Here is a 22,643-nt window from a genome sequence, read left to right on the forward strand (position 1 = left end):
GCAAACAATGGTGTAGACAGTGAAACAATTAGTGAACAGGGAAGCATTATCGATCAATTGGTCGGCAACAGCTTGACTCAGGAATCCGAAGGACACAATCTTACAAATACTGTAGATTCAGGTTTTGCGTCCTCACCCTTTTCTCAAATAAGTCAAGACACATTTTCTGCTTTTCAAACTGCGAATATTGCCGGTTCAAATGCATTGCCGAATAGCACTGAGGAACATGTTTCAGACACCAGTGCATTGTTATTACAATTAATGCAACAAATGGGACAAAAGCTTCAAAAGTTAGACGCAATGGAACAAAATCAGAGACAAACACAGCAAAAGCTTCAAAAGTTAGACACAATGGAACAAAATCATCAAAAGTTAGACACAATGGAACAAAATCTTCAAAAGTTAGACACAATGGAACAACACCAGAGACAAACACAGCAACAGTTACACACAATGGAACAAAATCAGAGACAAACACAGCAAAAGCTTCAAAAGTTAGACTCATTGGAACAAACTCTCGAACAAACACGTGAAGATTTAACTGCTGAGTTACATAACATTGAATCGAAATGTCAAAGAGTCTGTAATGACGTAAAAACACAAATTTGTGAGCATTTCCAACCTATTTTTTCGCGTCATGAAAATGCATTACAGAATCACGAAGCAGCCATAAAAGAACTGCAAACTATTGTTCATGAAAATCATGAGACCTTGCAAGCTAAAATGGACTCAGTTGCATCTACCGATTCAGTTACGCAAGTTGAAAAAACTCAGGAAAACTTAAAGGACACAGTAGAAAGACACATAGAGGAAATTAGTTCATTATCAGAGAAAATAGTTGAACTTTCGTATCAGCTGAATAATTTATCTACGAAGGTAGATGATAATCTGAATGACACAAAACCGGTAGTCTTTAATGACACAGGAGAGTGCGAACAAATTAGGAAACTGAAACAAAATCTGAATCAAATCAATACGCAGTACAAAAGAGAAATCCGGGAAGTACAAGATCAGCTGACACAGGTAATACAAGAATTACGTATTTCAGAGGACACTCGCACCCCAATACGGGAAGAGGGACATAGAAATACGGAACAGCCACAAAATAATAACACAGGGCATTTCGGAAGTTATGAAAGATATTGGCAATGTGCACCGAATTTTGAGATGGAACCGCCGACACGACTTAACAATGACCAACATGCTACTTGCTGACACGATGATTTTGACTATAAGCTGTTCATTACTACACATAAATTCAAAACGTTTAAGAATTCTGCCAACGACATTCATCCACAAGCGTGGCTCCATCAATTCTCTCATTGTTTTCCTCCCAACTGGTCATTGGAGCACAGGTTAGAATTTATGTGTGGCTACTTGGAGAATGAACCAGCTGTAAGAATGCGATCGGTCATTCACGATTGTCACAGTGAAGGAGAATTTTACCATGCGTTCCTCTCAGCATATTGGTCACAAGCTACACAAGACCGAGTAAAACATAGCATCATGATGATGAAACACTTTGAACAATCTGAATTTTCCAGTCTTGTGAAATATTTTGAAGACATGTTGCATAAGAATCAGTACCTGTCAAACCCATACAGCCCCTCAGAACTCATCCGCATTTGCTTAATCAAATTACCTGAACATTTACGGCATATTATTTTGGCAGTACGTTGCAAAGACGACATTGAAGCTTTTCAGGGACTCTTACAAGAATTAGAAATTGACACAGACAGTCGCGGGATGCGAAAACAGGAAAACAATCACTACAGGTCACATCCGTCACAATTCCGTGATGACAGAAACAATAAATGGCCACGACAAGCCTATTCTTACAACGTAAATCGTGACCAAAACAGACACCACCCGTATGACAATCATTGGCAGAGTAATAATTACAGAGAAAGATCGCATTTCCGTAGTAACGAATATGACAGAGACAATCATAGAAACAGACAATTTGGCAACCAGAACTATTATTATCACGGGAGACAGAATAACTTCAGACGCAACAGTCCAGCGAGCAGTTACGATTCAGGGAGAAATTCTCCACCACGTGACCGACAAGAAAGAAACTATGGAATCTACCGACATGACGACAGACGATATGATCGTAACGACAGACCTGAATTGCATCAGAACTGGCGGATTCAAACAGAGCAGAGCACTCTCCACAACGTGAATTTGTGGAAGTTAGGTCTCCTAATCCCAATAACGATGTGCACCAACAAAGAGACAATAGGCAATGACTCACACCGCTGGCAGCCACAATACGTACTTATGAAACTGACGACGCAGCTGCCGTAGCTAGTAATTACGTAAAAATGGAAGACATTAGGGACATCTTACTCCAGGAACACGACGTAAAACTTAACAACATTGCATATCCTGTGATTCACATTACTGTAAATGACGTAAAATTTACGGCAGTACTTGACTCTGGCAGTCCCATTTCAGTAATTAGTGAAACAGCTTTTAGCAAATGCAACAAATTGAATGATTGCCCCACACTTCCGTTACGTAAGATTAAATTACAAGGTGCAATCTTTGGAAAAAGTGTAGATGTACGCCAACAAACCAACTTAGAATTCTTTTGTCAAAGCCACAGCTTCTCTATGAACTTTCTTATTGCTCCATTATTGTCGACGGAAATTATACTGGGAGTAGACTTTTTGAATGAATACAAAGCAATCTTAAGCTTTCACGATGCTGAAATAAGTTTAGAGAAAGAAGGTAAGTCAATAGCTTTGAAATTTGAAGACTGGCTCTCAAACCATGATGAGGAAATTAATCGGCTTTACCTTCTGTTAGACAACAGTTCGGAATTTTCTACGGAACTAGACACTAACAATCACTCTGCAAGTACTGACAGGGATGATATCGACGGCATATTTGAAACTAATGAGTTAATTCAGAATAAAATTCAAACAATTGAGAATTGTAATGACACTGATAGGCAGGACCTTTTTGAGATTTTACAAGCACATTCCACAGTTTTTACTCACAAAACAGGAACAATCAAGGGATTTCAATACCAATTTCGTGTTCGTGAGCATACTAAATTTTGTGTTAGACCATACGTAATTCCAGCACATTATAGGGACCGTGTTAGAACAGCAATACAATCTATGCTTGACGAGGGCATTATTGAGCCTGCAGTAACCTCATACAACAATCCGTTACATGTTGTTGAGAAGAAAAATGGACCGATCAGGCTTGTCTTAGATTCGAGACAAATCAATACTATCATTATTCCTGAAACAGACAGGCCGGAGACGATGGAAGAACTTCTTCAAAATTTTAATGGTGTAAAAGTGTTGTCTTCCATTGATCTCAGATCCAGCTTTTATCAGATCGAACTTCATCCAGAATGTAGAAAATACACAGCTTTCCTTTGTTTCGGCGTTTGTTATCAGTTTCGGAAACTTCCTTTTGGTTTGAACATTTCTTCGGCAGAATTCATTCGCGGGTTAAATTCCATATTACCTGAGTTCTTAAAACATCACATCACCTTATATGAGGACGATATTCTGATAGCAGAAGCTTCATGGGAACAACACAATCGCATCCTCAACAGTTTGTTACGTATTTTTGCAGAATCTGGAATTACAGTTAACTTGGAAAAGTCTGAATTCGGTAGGTCAAAGGTGAGGTTTTTGGGACATATTATTTCTTCTGAAGGCATTCAGCCGGATCCTGAAAAGTTAGAAGCAATCAGAGCCATTCCAGTTCCATCCACAAAAAGACAAGTCCGCAGTTTTCTAGGTCTCGTAAATTTTTACCGTCGTTTTCTGAATATGCAAATTCTAGTTACACCAAAACTTTGTTCTCTTACTGGAAAAAATACTATTTGGAACTGGGACGAACAAGCACAGTTGGAATTCAATTCTTTGAAAGAAGCGTTACTTCACGCGCCAATACTAGCTCATCCAGATCTGTCACAAGATTTCTGCCTTAGCACGGATTCTTCTAAAGTCAGTGTTGGTGCCCATTTATTTCAAGAAGCCATAGAAAATGACACTAATATTCAGCAGTCTGTGGCTAGTTTGCATTGTTGTCTGCCATTGTAGTGTTGGGCAGCGGCAGCTGGATGTGAACAGCGCGTAGCGTTGCGCAGTTGGAGGTGAGCCGCCAGCAGTGGTGGATGTGGGAAATGAGATGGCGGATTTTTGAGTACAGAATGGATGTCTTGAACTGCTATGTATATTATGATTTTTCAACACTATTAAGGTAAATACATTGTTTGTTCTCTATTAAAATCTTTCATTTGCTAACTATCCCTATCAGTAGTTAGTGCTTTCCGTAGTTTGAATCTTTTATTTAGGTGGCAGTAGTGGCGCTCACTGCATTGCAGTAGTTCGAGTAACGAAGATTTTTGGTGAGGTAAGTGATTTGTGAAAGGTATACCTTAATGTTAGTCAGGGCCATTCTTTTGTAGGGATTTCTGAAAGTCAAATTGCGTTGCGCTAAAAATATTGTGTGTCAGTTTTAGCACAGTCATGTATAATTGTTGAAAAGGGACGTTTCAATGTCCCTCCATCGTGGCATCATCAAATCTTGGAAGGTTCTGTAAAATTCGAGAGGTAAACCATCCGGGCCGGGAGATCGATTCAGAGACTCTTTGGCCACAGCGCCTTGGACATCGTCGGTGGTCACTTCAGAAGTCAGGAGGGTTGCAGCTGCTGCGTTGAGAGTACCAAGTGTCTCCTGGGCAACTTCAGCAATGGCCTCTGCACCGGCAGGTACTTCTTGATAGAAAAGTCTATAGTGCGTTGTGAATGCATCCGCAATGGTAGCTTGCGAAGTCAGCCGTCGTCCATCAGGTAAGTCTAAAGTTGTCAGTAAAGCCTGTCGGCGTCGACAAACATTTTGAACAATATGATGCATAGAAGGTTCTTCACCGTTAATCCTATCTCGACTGCGTGCTCGTACAATGGCTCCCTCTAGACGGCATCTGGTCAAGGTTAAAATCTTTGCCTTGATGCGTTGAGCTTCTTTTAGACGATCCGGGGTTGGAGGATGATCCATGAGTTCACGTAGAGCGCTATAGTAGAAATCAGTTGTATGGTGATTCCATCGGGCTTTGGCTCTGCCATAGTATGTCAATGTGCGTCGGATGGCCGGTTTGGCGCACAGCAACCACCACTGCAGTGTGGTCTCGTAACGCATAATGCGTTGAACACAGGTTTTCCACGTGTCGGTGACCTGTTGTTGACATTCATGGTCCTGCAGTAGCGCGACATTGAGTTTCCAAGGTCCTGCACTGCGCCATATAGATTGTCGACGTAGGTTCATGGTACAGATGTAGATGTCATGATCCGAAAAGGCAGACGGCCAACGTTCCGCGTCGAGGAGAACCGATTTCAGAGTGTCAGAGATGTATATTCTATCAAGTCGGCTGGCGGAGTGGCTCGTGATGTGTGTATACCCCGGGCGGTCGCCGTGTGCCACTCGCCAAGTATCGAGGAGACGAAGGCGGCGGACGAGGAAGCGAAGTTCCGGACATGTGGTGAAATGGGGGTATTGGTCTGTGCGCTCGAGAACACAGTTGAAATCTCCACCTACGATGAGATGATCGTATCGGCCGAGGAATAAAGGCGTGATATCTTCTGCGTAGAACTGGGAGCGATCCCTCCGTTTATCAGTGCCCGATGGGGCGTAGAGATTTATGATTTTGAGTCCTTCAACCGTTATGGCCACCCCTCGCGCCGTTGGGAGATATACGACATCGGAAACTGCGATCGCTTCTCGTAGGAGGATGGCTGCGCCTGTGTGTTCCATAGCTGCATAGGCGGCGTACGTCTCATATCCATAACACCCAGTCCCAGTGGCTGTCCTCAGTTCTTGTAACAGGGCGATGTCGATGTCCGCTGCTCTTAGCGTGTCACGGAGCAGTTGAAGTTTAACGTGGGAACCGATATTATTAGTATTGATAGTAGCTATTCGGTACGCCTGATGGGAGATCCGTGCTGCCGATAGGTTCGTAGCTGGTGAAGATTGTCGTGGTGGTTGCGTGAAGTCCATAGAAGTCGCAAGAGTCGCCGTAGAAACTTCCCCCATTTTAGTGTTGGTCTAACGGAGGAACAGATCTCATTTCCGCATCGGATGGAGGTGGGAAATCCGAGTCATCCGCCCATGAAAATTGTCCGACAGGTTTGACATCGGGGAGAGGTGGCAGCGCTGGCCGAGTCGGCTCAATTGCGTCGGTGACAACAGGCGTGCTATGTTCCATAGCTTCTGGGCGCGGGACTTGCGCACGATCTCTGTTGGACGGTTCACCGTCTTGCGGATGACGCGTCTCCATGGCAGAGGAGAAAGAGTTATAGTGTTCTCCGTCAGAGTGATGTGCCATCTCTTCGCCCTGTAGAGGGGGCTCAATGGTCGATTCTGATGTCTTGCGACGTTTTTTTCGTCGTTTGGGCGACTTCTGCTTTCGGGAATGAGTTTCGGTGTCTGAAAAAGGAAGAGATTCACGTCGTTCCGGTACAAAAGCCGCGGGTGTTATGATGCGGTCGTCATCCTCAAGAACAGTCTCGTTGGTATCCTTGTGATCTTATAGCGTGGGCGTGTCCGGCTGTTGGACATGTTCACGGGCGGCGTCGCCGGTGTCAAGGTGCTGGGACGCCTCCGGGTGTATCGGACCAGAGAGACGCTCATGAATGGCGTCTTGTGAGGGCTGGACGTGCAGTGTCGCCGCATAGGTGACTGGAAGGGTGGTTGTGGTTCTGTCGGTGTTCGTGTCGTCGTCCCTTAGTTGTGTGATGCGGCGTTGCAGGCATTCATTACGGACGTGGCCTTCTTTGCCACAACCGGAACATGTTCGAGGTTGTTCGTCGTAATTGACCACCGCACGGCAGCCGCCGATAGAAATGTACGATGGAACGTGCCGTTTGAGATCGATTCGGACTTGTCTCACACCATTAAGCACCGGATACGTCGTAAACTGGGCCCATGTCTCGGCTACGTGGCTCTGGACTTTCCGGAAAGGGCTTAGCGCCGCGATGACTTCATCTTCATTTACCTCGAAAGGCAGTTCGAATACACGGATCGTCCGAAGGCCAAGTCCTGCATGGTCGACATCCACATGCCCGACGTTTCCGTCGGAGAGCCGAAATTTTAGTCCATGTCGCGTCCTTTGAATGATCTCATTGCAGGCCGCGTCGGAAGTCATCTTAACATAAACGACGCTGCTAATCATCGATAGGTGTATGCCGTCACGGGGGATCTTCACGTCTTCGCGTAGGAAGCGTTCGACGGCCAGTGCTTTGGGTCGTGCGTATTCGTTTGAGAAGGTGAACTTAAGAGTGTTCTTCCTGTAAGAGTTGGCCATTAGAGCTTGTTCGACTGAGAAGCGCGGTGACGACGAAGTAAACAAAACACTCCGCGCGCGCAGCGGCGTGGACGGCCGAGCGCGGTGCGCACTGCTGCCCTGCCGAACGCAGACTGCGCTCTCGGCTACGCTGGCGGGTTTCAGGATAAGAAGAATTATGTGTTTTACGCTCAAGAATTATGACAATTCTGAGAAACAAAAGGTTCCTGTTTAAAAATCAATATGGACTCGGCAAACAGAGAGCTTGCGATACTCAGATAGCTCTGTTCGTCGGACTTTCAACATTAGCAACAGCTACGAATTTGCCGAGCAAATTAAAGACGTACTTATACCTCAGAATGCGTCACTAGCTTCATTAGATATCACCAATCTGTACACAAACATTCCCGTAAAAGAAACGATTGAGATCATTAAGAACAATCTCCTCACTCATGGTAAATTGGCACTGGGGGAAGTGATTGAACTAGTGGAAATGTTGGAACACGTCTTGTCGTTCAATTACTTTACTTTCAATGGTAAAATTTATCAACAGAAAGACAGGCTGGCAATGGGGAACAGTTTATCTGGGACGCTGGCTGACATTTTTGTAAATCACTTAGAAAACCAATTCTTTGATGAAAATCCTAATATCGCTGAGAAAATTGTATATTACAGGAGATATGTTGACGACTCCATTTTGTTATACAAAGGAGATAAAAATGATATCGAAAACTTAGCACAAAAAATGAGCTCTCAACACCCGAAAATTAGATTCACCATGGAATTTGAAGAAAACAACCGTATAGATTACTTAGATTTAACACTAATAAAGAAAGATGGGAAGCATGAATTTAGCATATTCAGAAAACCTACGTGTACAGATCTAGTTATCAATGAGCGCTCCTGTCACCCACCACGATACAAATGGACATATTTTACTTCGATAGTATACAGGCTACTAAGATTGCCACTAAGCCAACAGGAAGTAGAAAAGGAGTTAAGTATTTTAAAACAAGTGGCCGTAGCGAACGGATATACGTGTAATCAGGTGATGAATATTTATAGGAAGATAAAGAAGAAGCAAATGGAACAAACAGAAGGAAGTCAAGTAGCAGTTAAGAGGAACAACCAGAAAAAAATATGTAGCTCTCACTTACAATGGAAGAATTGCAGACAAAATTGAAAGATGCTTTCGTAAATCCGACGTTAAAATAGGGTTCCGAACAAATAACACGTTCAAATTGAAGCTCCGGCATAGAATATGTAATAGTAGGAATAAATTTCAGGATTCAGGTGTATATAAGATCAAATGTAATGACTGCTGTAAACAATATATAGGACAGACTGGTAGGAACTTTGAAACCAGATTCAGGGAGCACACCTACTCTCAAAACAAAACAGCTTTTGGAGCGCATATGGCTGCGACAAACAATATTGAAAACAACGAATATTGAAAACAATTTAGAAATCCTGCATAGAGCTCATAAGGGGCGTTTTCTTAACATTTTGGAAAAGATCGAAATATACACCCACAAAAATAAATATCCGGATTCAATCGGCAATGAGCAAAACGAATTCAATCATACGCCTATTTTAACATTTATGACGTCCTACTAAGATGACAACTGTTGCGTGTGGAGATCCAGGCCGAGGGACGAGAGATGGTGCGCGGTGGAGAAGCCGGAAGACGCGTGCAGCGCCTGGCGTCGTTGACGGGGCCCTCCTGTGCAGCCCCCTTGCCCGCGACGATGGACATCAGACGACTGTGCGCACCGCGGCACAACACCGAAATGGCGGGAACCACGGAAGCAGACCGTAGAGGAAAACAAGTTCACACCAGCACCATAGATATATAAATCGCCCTATGCTTTTAGATCGTATAAAAATGATAATTTTACTGTTTTTTAATCCTGACAAGTACAGATTTTAACTTTGACGTCTACATATTTTACCCAAATATTTTTAATATAAAAAAGATCTACTGAATACAGTATGTACAAATAGAATGTAACATATGTACCAGACGCCACCTGTCGGTAATAGTGCTACAATTAATATAAATGACGTGCACTCTGCCAACCAATTTTATGTGACGTAGCATGTGAAAGTTGCTGGATTTGGACGGGTTACTCCTGTAACTGAAATATCAGGTACGTTCTGGTACATTTGATGTTGATTAGATAGGATGAAAAACATTTGCTTCCGTAAAATGGTAAATTAGTATAATTATTTTTACAGATCTGAAGATGGTTCTGAATGAACCGAAACCGGTCATATGAATAATAAAAAAAAATTTTTTTTTGCAATCAAGACGGATTTTAAGCAACATTATAAAATCACTGATTGCTGCTATCCCATAAGACATTATGTCTGTTTTTGCAAAGCTCTGTTCCTCCGCGACATCCATAGCGATGTTGAAAACGGCACTTAGGTTGATTCCGTGTTCCTTCACTTCAGGAGAACATCTGACACCGTCCTACACTGCCGTTTTGTGCGAGAAAAACTTTCAGCTTACCGCGTTCACGGCTGGATACAAGACTTCCTTGCAGATAAGAGTAAACTCATCGCTCTTATCGGAACAAAATCAGGAGATATATACAGGGTGGTCCATTGATCGTGACCGGGCCAAATATCTCACGAAATAAGCGTCAAACGAAAAAACTTCAAAGAACGAAACTTGTCTAGCTTGAAGTGGGAAAACCAGATGGCGCTATGGTTGGCCCGCTAGATGGCGCTGCCATAGGTCAAACGGATATCAACTGCATTTTTTTAAAATAGGAAGCCATATTTTTTATTACATATTAGTGTATTACGTAAAGAAATATGAATATTTTAGTGATTAAAATTCTTCTGTGTATTACGCCACGTCATTGCTATGAACTAACAACAATAATAAACAAAAACCTACGACTAGGCCAAATTTAGGCCGAATTGCAACGGCCTTTCTCAGGGCACGACTGGTTTTGCATGGGGATATGTGCTTCTATTTATTACAGACTATCGATGTCTGACTTTACTGTTGTAAAACTTTTAACTGGCGCTCTAATATGATTGGCAAGTCATGACGTAAGGGAAGATGGAAAGAAAGAGGCTATTCGTGGTTGTCCATGTCGTCAACGATTGATAGCTGTCCGCCAATCAGCGTTCGGTTTCTGGTCGCCAAGTTTTCCTCCTGGTGTGCGCGGAAGTGGACTGACAGTTGCTCAACAGCTGTTTGTGCAGATACGTCCGTGTCCCGTGTAGCTTCTGCGCCGCTACCGCTCGCGGCCGTTGGACTGGGATGGCCGACATCCAGGACGCCGGGAGTTTGTAGCCATCTCCTCTGTTGATATTGTCAAGCTGCTTAATAATTTCGATCGCCTCCCGTATTTTGCGTTCTCGCATTCACGATTCTTTCGCCAGTACTCGGGGCTGCTGGAACCTGATAGGTTGTCCACAGTCAGGGTGGTGTTCCGTTAACGCCGATTTGTTATGTTGTAATCATTCATAGCGTTCGTGTTCTGCTACTCGTAAGTTCACAGGTCTCCCTGTTTCTCCTATGTAGGCAGCTCCGCAGTCACACTTTAGTTCATAAACACCTGCAGTGTGAATACACTTCCGTCAATTGGCGATGGATTTCAATCGGCGCAGTGCCCTTTGCGTTCAAAAACCGAATAACTGCGCGCAATTCGCACTTTGCGGTAACAGCCAACAGGAGCTCCATTCTCAACTGATGTCAAGGCAAGACTGAGCGCCTTAGCGCGGCGTGCGCATGTTTACACACAGTGCGTGAAGCACTCTTCATAACAGTGAGACTAATTGCCACACAAACAGAGTCCTGTACTTACAAAAAAGTAGGAGACCCTACTTTTCGGACTACCCTCGCACTATCTAGCAGGTAAGCGGCGTTAACGGACACGGCAGGGCCACACCGTCGGGCCGCATCGTGTTTCCTTATGTCGTGGACAATTGTGAGTGACAGGGGGGTGCTGCAGGCTGCAAGGTTGGTTGGTTGATTTGGGGGAGGGGACCAAATAGTGAGGTCATCAGTCCCATCGAATTAGGGAAGGACTGGGAAGGAAGTCGGCCGTGCTCTTTCAATGGGACCATCCCAGCATTTGCCTGAAGCGATTTTGGGAAATCACGGAAAACCTAAATCAGGTTGGCCGGACGCTGGTTTGAACCGCCGCCCTCCCGAATGTGAGTCCACTATGCTAACTACTGCACCACATCGCCCGCTAGATTGAAAGGGCGCCTCACCAACTTCATGTCACCAGTAACAGAAGCCGACTGGTGAGTGTGTCGCTTGAGAATTATGGACGGGATGGTCGTTAATTAATATTGAAATACCCGTCTCTCTACTGAACTCCTTTTCTTCATTCAACAATTTGTCGTGTTCCTTCCAGTTCGCCGATTTAATGTCCACATCATTCAAAACTTACACACATATTGGTATTTCATGATGCGTTTATTAATGAATCTGTCAAACTTGCAGCACGTTCGTTAGTGCGAATAGTTTCAATCCAACTGAAATATTAAATAAATGCTGGTTCTGTGGTAACAAAATGTTGAAACTGATGTTCCACAGTAATATGTATTTCATATTTCGTTATGAAAAGGCTGTCGGATCTCTAGGGCAACCTTATGGAACAGAAATACGTGTATTTTAAGTTTTTAATACGTACAGACGGAATGTTTCATAAACCTCTAGTTCTTCTATAATGTTCAAGTACGATACCCTTGTTCGATGTTAGTAGAATATTCTAGTTTTTCTTTATTACGGTACAGTGATATTTTTACTTTTTGGACCATCTGACTGCAGCTCAATGAAACACAATTTTTGTGCCATACACATTTCGCCTTTATTCTCTGCAAGGCATCTTCAGTGGCAGGTTGTGGGGACACTTGTTTTGGTGCAATGTTTTTGAAAAACCACTACGTTAAAACAGTTATTCAGTTCCTAGTGCTGTGAAATGTGAAAATAAACATCAAGTGGCAATTATAAGAAGAGGAACAGCATAAAAAATGGAACAGAAACTTAATATGTAGAAAATCGTCAACGCAACCTGCCACTGAAGATGCCTTGCAGAGCATAAAGGCGAAATGTGTATGGCATGAAAACTGTGTTTCATTCAGTTGTAGTCAGACGGTCCAAAAAGTAAAAAAATCGTCAATGTACCGTAATACAGGGTGTTTCAAAAAGAATATATTTATTTCGAATGCATACATCTATTAAACTTCAAGACATATGAATACGAAACTTTACACACATATTTACGAACCTCTCACGTTCTGATTACAGATGTTCAATATGTCTTCCATCAGCGATGCGAACAATATCACATCGATATTCAAATTCCTCCCATACTCTGGCAAGCATGTCCTTCGTCACTGAGGTTATGGCAGTACGGATCCGGTTCTTCAACTCTTCCAGGTTCTGTGGGAGTGGTGGTACATAAACGAAATCCAACAGGAAGAACACAGAGGGTGTCAAATCCGGTGACCGTGGAGCCCAACTGACACATGCTAAGTCGCCAGCTTCTTGAAGACCAATCCAACGGTTCGGTAGAGTTTCATTCATACATTCACGCACTTGAAGGCTCCAGTGAGGGAGTGCCCCGTCTTGTTGAAAAATGATATTGTCCTCGTGCAGCCTCGGAAACTATAAGTTTTGTAACATAGCGAGATACTGCTGACCGTTAATCGTGTTTCCATCAAAGAAGAATTGGCCATAAAAAGATGATCGGGATATCGCACAAAACACATCGACTTTGGTCGAATTTCGTACAAGTTCAGTGGCTGCATGTGGGTTCTGTAGGCCCCAAATTCGAACACCGTGTTTGGTTACCTGACTACTAACATGGAAAGTCGCTTCATCACCGAACACAATGCGCTGTGCGAAAGTGTTATTAGCGTTCTCGCTTCCCACGCCCGGGTTCCCGGGTTCGATTCCCGGCGGAGTCACGGATTTTCTCCGCCTCGTGATGACTGGGTGTTGTGTGATGTCCTTAGGTTAGTTAGGTTTAAGTAGTTCTAAGTTCTAGGGGACTGATGACCATAGATGTTAAGTCCCATAGTGCTCAGAGCCATTTTTTGAAAGTGTTATCATTATCAATAGCATCAAGAATCTCGTTACAAAATGCCACACGTTCGCATTTGTCATCAGGACGCAGAGCGTGTAACAGCTGTAACGTGCATGGCTTCATAAACAACCGACGTCTCAAAGCACGACAAATTGTTGTTGCAGACAGTTGTAATTCCCGACTGGCACGATGAGTTGATTTTGAAGGACTATGTTGGAAAGCAATTTGAATTCGTGCAGCATTTTCTTCAGGAACGCGAGGGTGGCCAGGACCCTTTCTTTACATACACATCCTGTATCAAGAAACTTCCAATACCATCTGCGAATGTTCCATCCATTCGGAGGATCAGTTTGGTACCTCAACCTGAAACGTCTTAGCATTGTAATCACGGAATAGCACTTCGCAAACTCGAGAACGCAAAACGATTTCTCCGGCGGAGTAGTCATTTTAAGCGTATGACGGTTACCAAGCAAAATGGAAGACAACTGACATGTAGCTGCTATTAATAAAAACTAGACTATGTATTCGTTTCTCCAATAGCCGAGCCGAGGCGCAGCGATCGATGGTTTGAACAAAATAATACTTTGTAATACGTATATTCTTTTTGCCCACCCAACACGTAACTGAGAAAGACAGGACTAGAAAAGTTGAACATGTTTATTCCAGTTTTCGTTAGTGTTACTCAATTTATTTCTTTCTAGTTTCAGATCCACACTTAATGCAGCTATTATTGGCATACATGTTGAAAGGTCTCTGTTAGCCTCCTTTCATGCTATTTTCCTCTATTTATTGTTGTTTACGTGATACATTTGCACCTCTAAATTTACTGTGGTAGTTCTAAATTTATCTGGGAGGAGACTCAGCAGTGGAATAAGTTATATTGACATATAAACACGAAATACTTGTCATACAACATTTCCAAACAAATTCTTATATACTTATTATACTGTTTCCTAAGAAACCTACATCCGCCTCCTTTACATAGAGCATTTGATGTCTTAAGATATTTTGTCATCTCCTTCCCTTCTCTTGTGAAAGGATGAATGAGTGAAAGTATTTGTAGTTGCATGCTCGGTTGTAGCAGAGAATTGCTGTCTGCTAGAGAACAGTAGGACCAAATTCTGAGTTGGTAGATACGATTTCTAAGGCAAAGAGATTTGTTCATAGTTGTGGTTCTGTCCGTCCGTTTTCAGGTTGGTAAAGGAAGCTACCTCTCTGGTCGCTTCCTATTGTATCTGTGGGACAGCCTCGGATTGGGCCCACGCTAGTTAGTCTGCGGGCAGTTTCTCAAGTGGTAACATCTCCGGGTAAGCGCATGTTTGGTGAAACCAAAGGACGATGAAATTCTTACGTTTCCAGCCTAACTGAAATATTGCTTTTGTTACAGATTGACATCGAAAATGTTTTATTTGTTATTTTAAATCGGGATGCAGTGTCATTTCAGTGTTGGTTTCGGAGTGTATTGTGATAGTTACCTTATTTCCACTCCAATAAAGGAATGTGGAAGCACGTTGTAATGAGGCGTAATTCGGGTTTAAATCATCGCTCTTTGGTGTGAATGTGTGTATAAGCGTTTTCTCTCGCTGAAATTCTTCAAATTAATAATTTCTCTTTGTGTTCAACCCCTGTGGTGAGTGTTTTGTAGTAGCAGTACCATGTGCCCGTAAAATTGTTTGAGACATCAGGTCGATACTTTGCCGTTATTAACGCAGTTCGGGAGTTTCTTTTGTAACTAATGTGTTTGGATTTGATTTCGTCATTAAAATCGTTGTGGAATTACACATTTTCTGTAAATGTACCTGTGCACGTGGAACATGTGCTGTAGTAACAAAACTAGCCCCCAGCTACTCTTTCGCATAATATTTCGCGTATTCAAACTTAATTAATCGCTATCGTGAGCAGTTATCCTATTTCACAATTTCTAAAAAGGTTTTTATAGAGCATTTTGGTAAGATTGTGGAGATATCGAGCCACGTGATCTTTGTGTCAACTCCCAATAATTTCTTTGCCTTAATAGTATGGATTGGTTATGGTTCAGTTCTCTTTGTGTGTACCTTTGAACTACCTTTGTGTGCTTGTTTGAATGCGGTATTCCATCCTGTTTCCTGTTCTTTGAAAATAACGTTTTATGCTAATTGAACATCCGCTGAGTAACACTTTTCTTAATTAATTCTCAACAGTAAATAAGTCACCAGCTTTGAGACAGACTTAGCATGTTGTAAAAGGTCCATGACTAAAAAATTATCGCTGGCGCACTCGAGCAGATGTAATTTCGATGGATTGCTCACGCGCTGCCTGCGATATGTAAGCTATAAGAGAATCTCAGACCAGAGAGCAGTGTTGCATGCAGTAAGAGCAGTGTCAGTAGCAGTAGTAGTGGTAGTAGCGTGAGGTCGTGTGTATGAAGTTGGCTGGGCCGGTCGTGGGGAGCGATGGCGGAGCCTGAACGATATAATATAAGGCAAAAGCAGCCTCGCGCATATGTACTATTGTTATATCAAGTCCCATGTAAATGTTAAAAAATCTGTTAATAATAATCTTCTTTATAAAAATTAACTTTTGACAATCATTCATCTCAATTCAATTCAAAGAATTTACTAATTTCTCCAATCCATGGTCGTCCCGATTATTGTAAAGAAAAATCAGTTGTTTCCTTTTATACACGACAAATCTATCGGCCAGCATTGCACTGGGCTGTGCCAGAAAAATTTATTATAAAAGCAGAAATATATGCGTTATCCGGCGACTTCATTGAGGTAAGAATTTTCTGTTTATTCAGAAGAATCTTTCAGGGCCATGACGCAGCACTGCTGACGTCCAAAATTTACCAGTTTAAATTCACAGTGAATTATTGAAAAGTTATCTCTGAGTCACATTTTTTTATTAGGAAAATAGGCCCATTTTATTGTTCCAAGGTTACGGAACTTATCTGTGGGAGGTTACGCTGAATGTGAATTATAAATAATTATATTTTCTCTGTTGGGAGGTTTCGGAACTTTTCTGTTGGGAGATTACACTACATGTAAATGCATATACATATTTTTACTGTGGGGAGGTTACTCTAAATGTGAATGTTATAAATAATTATTTTAACTGTGCGGAGGTTACACTTGTCGACAACCGGCTAGGATAATATTTTTGTGAATTTCTGAGTAGTAGTCAGTTATATATCTGCTCTTATTTAGCTAATGTTAAATGTAGTTTGCGTCTGGCGCAACGCATTTACTAATTTGTCACTCTTTCTTTCACAAATCATCGGCATTTTATTGCTCTTTGTTGTTGTTGTATTTGTTCTATTTTTGCTTTGTCTTTGATTTTGGGCTTATTTTTGACTTGTGAAAACGCCGCGAAAAAATGCTAACAGTACATCGCGATGTTCAATGAGCGAAAAAGCCGTCTTAAATAATTTGACTGATAATACTAGCGACACTCAGTGTCATAATGATAATTATCATAATAATTATAATCCCCCAATTACAGATAAACAGTGCATGCCGGTCACTAGTAATGATTTTATTCCAAATGATGAACAAACAAATTCAGTTACGTCCACACTTAATTCAACGACAACTGATGACGCGGCACGTTCCGTTACAATGAACGCTGCCCAGTTTGACACACCTGATCTGAAAAATTTACACTGTGAACAAATAAATGTTTCTAACGAAAATAAACAATGTAGACAAAATAGGTCAGATTTATTTGATTCCGATGTAGTGACCCACAGCGCACATCCAATTAGCAAACCTTTTCGTGAATCAGAGAATGGCCAAATGGTTACACAAAACGTGACACATTCAGATACACCATCACACAGCACAGAGAATAGAGTCGCTAATTTTGGCTTGGATCTAGTTATGGCATTATTGCTACAACTTAATGAATCGTACAAACAACGTAATGAAAATCTCAAACAGTGGAATGAAAAACTCGACAACGATTATAGACAGCTTACTGAATCGTACAAACAACTTAATGAAAGTTTCAAACAGTCGAATGAAAAACATGACAGGTCGATCAAACAAATTAATTAGAACTTTAAACAAAGTAATAAAAAAGTTGACACCTCTATTGAACAGCTTAATGAATAGATTACAGCCATTTCCGTGCAATGTAATGAAACTAAAGAACAATTACATGAAGAAATTAAGGCTTGCGCTAAAAACAGTAGTGAAGAAATTAGATTTGTTGCACAAAAAATAAGTAGTACACATGCAGACGCAACAGAATCACTTAGAGATGAAATTGGTGCGGTTGGTAAACATTGTTCAGAAAACGCAACAGAGTTACGCGACGAGTTTAAATTAATGTCAGATGAGCTTTCACACACTATGGATGCGAAAGTCGATAAGAAATTTGAACAACAGAACAGACAAATTGACGAACGTTTTAAAGTGACAAAAATGAAAAATGTTTCAGTCTCTGACACGTCACAGCATATGCCACATCTTGAACATTTATCACACTCACACAGCCAGTATAATTTAAGTAATTTACAGAGAGTACGTGAGTTAGATTCCGAACAGTCACAGACAAACAGATTATCATACAGTCCTGAACCTGTTCAGACATTCAGAGACGATAATTTTGATTACAAGCACTTTCTATCCGTTAGGAAATTTAAGAATGACAGAAAACAGATTCACGCTTTGGACTAGATACAACAATTTGCTTTTGAATTTTCACCGGCATTGCCTGTAATGCAGAAACTAAAATTTATTTTGCGCGTAAGTGACCTCAGGGGATTCATTACACTTCGATGAATATGTGCCGTAGCGTGCACAGGGCCCATAACCGAGTAGTGCCATTTCTTGTTTAGTTTTCTGCACTGCTGCCTACTCTTTTACTGTCCCTTATATCTATAAAAACAACTCTTCAACTATCAATGTATCTAGGATTAAGAATGAGTAAAGAAAACCTGATAATACAAGTTTTACCGAAAGTGACAGTTTTCATTAGACATTCCCGAAATGACAAGAACAACCAGCATAATTTCAATAACAGACAAAATTTTAATCATCAGTGCATACAAAATTTTCAGCAACAACAAACTCAGTTTGGTAACAATAGAGGCTTTTCCCCATAACATCAACAAAACCAGTCGGTTAACATACCTAACCAACAATGTAGTCTGCAAGGTCAACCAAGCTTTAATGTTTCGCCGCCTACACGTATAGCGTCGGCTCCACCAAACAGTAACGCACAGCAACAAGGAAATCACTACGTACAGAAAACACACCATTTCAACTCCTATCGCAATGCGTCGTATAGCAACGATTATTATGACGAACGTAGAAGTAAAGAGCACAGTTTTCAGCATACATTTAACAACAGTAGGTCTTACCAGGCTCTTGTTCACGAAAATGTTATTACTTTTGACGACATCCGAGACACACTTTTGCATGAAAAACCAGTTATACAAAAAAACCATTTCCCACCCTGTCATTGAAGTAAAGATTGGATCATCCACATTTTCAGCAGTTTCGATTCTGAATCACCAATGTCAGTTATAAATGAAGAAACTTTCAACGAATGTAACAAAGAGAACAATTATCCTACGTTACCATTAGGCAAAACTAAAGTAAAAGGAGCAGTATCTGGTAAAGGAGTGGATGTAAAATTACAGACACACTTATCATTTTGTATTGCACATCATACGTTCCACTCAAATTTTTGGATTGTTCCCTTATTGGCAATAGACGTTATTTTAGGTACGAATTTTTTGGTACAACATGACGCACTTAGTAACTTTCAAAATTCCTATTTAATGCTAAAAGATGACAAGGTACAATTGGAATTAGAAGTTCAGCACGCATTATCTGCAGAAGAACAAACAATTAATCTGACAGAGGTCATTTCTGCATTACGTAACATAGACTGTCATTCCACATTGTTCACAGATACGTATGTTCACAACTACAATACGGTCCGCCCCGGTAGCTGAGTGGTTAGCCAGCACGGTAGCTCAGCGTGTTCGGTCAGAGAGCCGGTTGGCCTCTGCAATAAAAAACTGAGTGGAAGGATCAACCACCGAACATGAACAGGATGTCTTGCGACGTCCGCAATGACCAAACACAACGATCAATAACGAAAAAAAAAAAAAAGTGGTCAGCGTGACAGACTGTCAATCCTAAGGGCCCGGGTTCGATTCCCGGCTGGGTCAGAGATTTTCTCCGCTCAGGGACTGGGTGTTGTGTTGTCCTAATCATCGTCATTTCATCCCCATCGACGCGTAGGTCGCCGAAGAGGCGTCAAATCGAAAGACCTGCACCAGGCGAACGGTCTACCCGAAGGGAGGCCCTAGCCACACGACATTTCCAACTACAGTACACCAGACGAAGCTGACTATGACGTTATACAAATGATATCTGATAAGGTTAAACAGATCAGTGCAAATATAGATGACGAACGTACTCAATTACGCAATATTCTTTTACAGCAAGCTCCAGTTTTTGACAACATCCCTGGTACTATGTCCGGTTTTATTATGAATTTCAAGTTAAACAGCATGACACATTTAAAATTAACATTATCCTATTCCGAATACCCGTACACAAAATATTGTAGCAGACGTACTTTCCCGTTCTCTCAGCAACAATCAGCAAGACATCGCAACCAACTTCTGCCAAGCAAATTTAAGCGTCATGTATATACAACAAGTTGCATTTGAAAATTTCATTTCGTCGTCATTACGAGACATAGCACAAGAGCAGAACAAAGACAACGCATGGAAAGAATTTACAACACCTTTGGCAAGACAGGAATAACGTTACCATTAGAAACCATTACACTGTACGCAATAACATTCTGTTTCGCCGCTCTCACCCTGCTTAAGTTACGCACATTATGGAGCCAGAAAATGTTTTCTTATACTGATAACAGAATTGTTATTTTGCCAACATGGAGAAACGTATTCGACGAGTTTTAGCGTCATGTAAAATCTGCCAGAAAGTTAAATCAGGCACTACTTCACGTACTTCTCCGTTACATCCCACTGTACCGATTAAATTGAGACATATGGCCGCTGTAGACATTCTTGGTCCGATTCCGAGATCTAATAATGGTTTTTGTTACATCTTTGTCGCTGTTGAACTCACTTCGAAATTTGTTACCTTCACTCCGTTACGCAAAGCTACTGCCAAATCTATTTCGAATGCATTTGTAAAAGATGTTTTATTTCGTATAGCGCATGTATTGAAAGTAATTTCCCACAATGGACCACAATTTCGATCTGCGATATGGACACGTATGTTAAGAGTTAGAAACATTTCTCCGATCTATACAGGGTGTTACAAAAAGGTGCGGCCAAACTTTCAGGAAACATTCCTCACACACAAAGAAAGAAAATATGTTATGTGGACATGTGTCCGGAAACGCTTACTTTCCATGTTGTTGTTGTTGTTGTGGTCTTCAGTCCTGAGACTGGTTTGATGCAGCTCTCCATGCTACTCTATCCTGTGCAAGCTTCTTCATCTCCCAGTATCTACTGCAACCTACATCCTTCTGAATCTGCTTGATGTATTCATCTCTTGGTCTCCCTCTACGATTTTTACCCTCCACACTGCCCTCCAATGCTAAATTTGTGATCCCTTGATGCCTCAAAACATGTCCTACCAACCGATCCCTTCTTCTAGTCAAGTTGTGCCACAAACTTCTCTTCTCCCCAATCCTATTCAATACCTCCTCATTAGTTACGTGATCTACCCACCTTATCTTCAGCATTCTTCTGTAGCACCACATTTCGAAAGCTTCTATTCTCTTCTTGTCCAAACTAGTTATCGTCCATGTTTCACTTCCATACATAGCTACACTCCATACAAATACTTTCAGAAACGACTTCCTAACACTTAAATCTATACTCGATGTTAACAAATTCCTCTTCTTGAGAAACGCTTTCCTTGCCATTGCCAGTCTACATTTTATATCCTCTCTACTTCGACCATCATCGGTTATTTTACTCCCTAAATAGCAAAACTCCTTTACTACTTTAAGTGTCTCATTTCCTAATCTAATTCCCGCAGCATCACCCGACTTAATTTGACTACATTCCATTATCCTCGTTTTGCTTTTGTTGATATTCATCTTATATCCTCCTTTCAAGACACTGTCCATTCCGTTCAACTGCTCTTCCAAGTCCTTTGCTGTCTCTGACAGAATTACAATGTCATCGGCGAACCTCAAAGTTTTTACTTCTTCTCCATGAATTTTAATACCTACTCCGAATTTTTCTTTTGTTTCCTTTACTGCTTGCTCAATATACAGATTGAATAACATCGGGGAGAGGCTACAACCCTGTCTTACTCCTTTCCCAACCACTGCTTCCCTTTCATGCCCCTCGATTCTTATAACTGCCATCTGGTTTCTGTACAAACTGTAAATAGCCTTTCGCTCCCTGTATTTTACCCCTGCCACCTTCAGAATTTGAAAGAGAGTATTCCAGTTTACATTGTCAAAAGCTTTCTCTAAGTCTACAAATGCTAGAAACGTAGGTTTGCCTTTTCTTAATCTTTCTTCTAAGATAAGTCGTAAGGTCAGTATTGCCTCACGTGTTCCAACATTTCTACGGAATCCAAACTGATCTTCCCCGAGGTCGGCTTCTATCAGTTTTTCCATTCGTCTATAAAGAATTCGCGTTAGTATTTTGCAGCTGTGACTTATTAAACTGATAGTTCGGTAATTTTCACATCTGTCAACACCTGCTTTCTTTGGGATTGGAATTATTATATTCTTCTTGAAGTCTGAGGGTATTTCGCCTGTCTCATACATCGTGCTCACCAGATGGTAGAGTTTTGTCATGACTGGCTCTCCCGAGGCCATCAGTAGTTCAAATGGAATGTTGTCTACTCCCGGGGCCTTGTTTCGACTCAGGTCTTTCAGTGCTCTGTCAAACTCTTCACGCAGTATCTTATCTCCCATCTCATCTTCATCTACATCCTCTTCCATTTCCATAATATTGTCCTCAAGTACATCGCCCTTGTATAAACCCTCTATATACTCCTTCCACCTTTCTGCCTTCCCTTCTTTGCTTAGAACTGGGTTGCCATCTGAGCTCTTGATATTCATACAAGTGGTTCTCTTCTCTCCAAAGGTCTCTTTAATTTTCCTGTAGGCAGTATCTATCTTACCCCTAGTGAGACAAGCCTCTACATCCTTACATTTGTCCTCTAGCCATCCCTGCTTAGCCATTTTGCACTTCCTGTTGATATCATTTTTGAGACGTTTGTATTCCTTTTTGCCTGCTTCATTTACTGCATTTTTATATTTTCTCC

The sequence above is a fragment of the Schistocerca cancellata genome, chromosome 5 (assembly GCF_023864275.1).
Source record: "Schistocerca cancellata isolate TAMUIC-IGC-003103 chromosome 5, iqSchCanc2.1, whole genome shotgun sequence".
NCBI classification, from domain to species: Eukaryota; Metazoa; Arthropoda; class Insecta; order Orthoptera; family Acrididae; genus Schistocerca; species Schistocerca cancellata.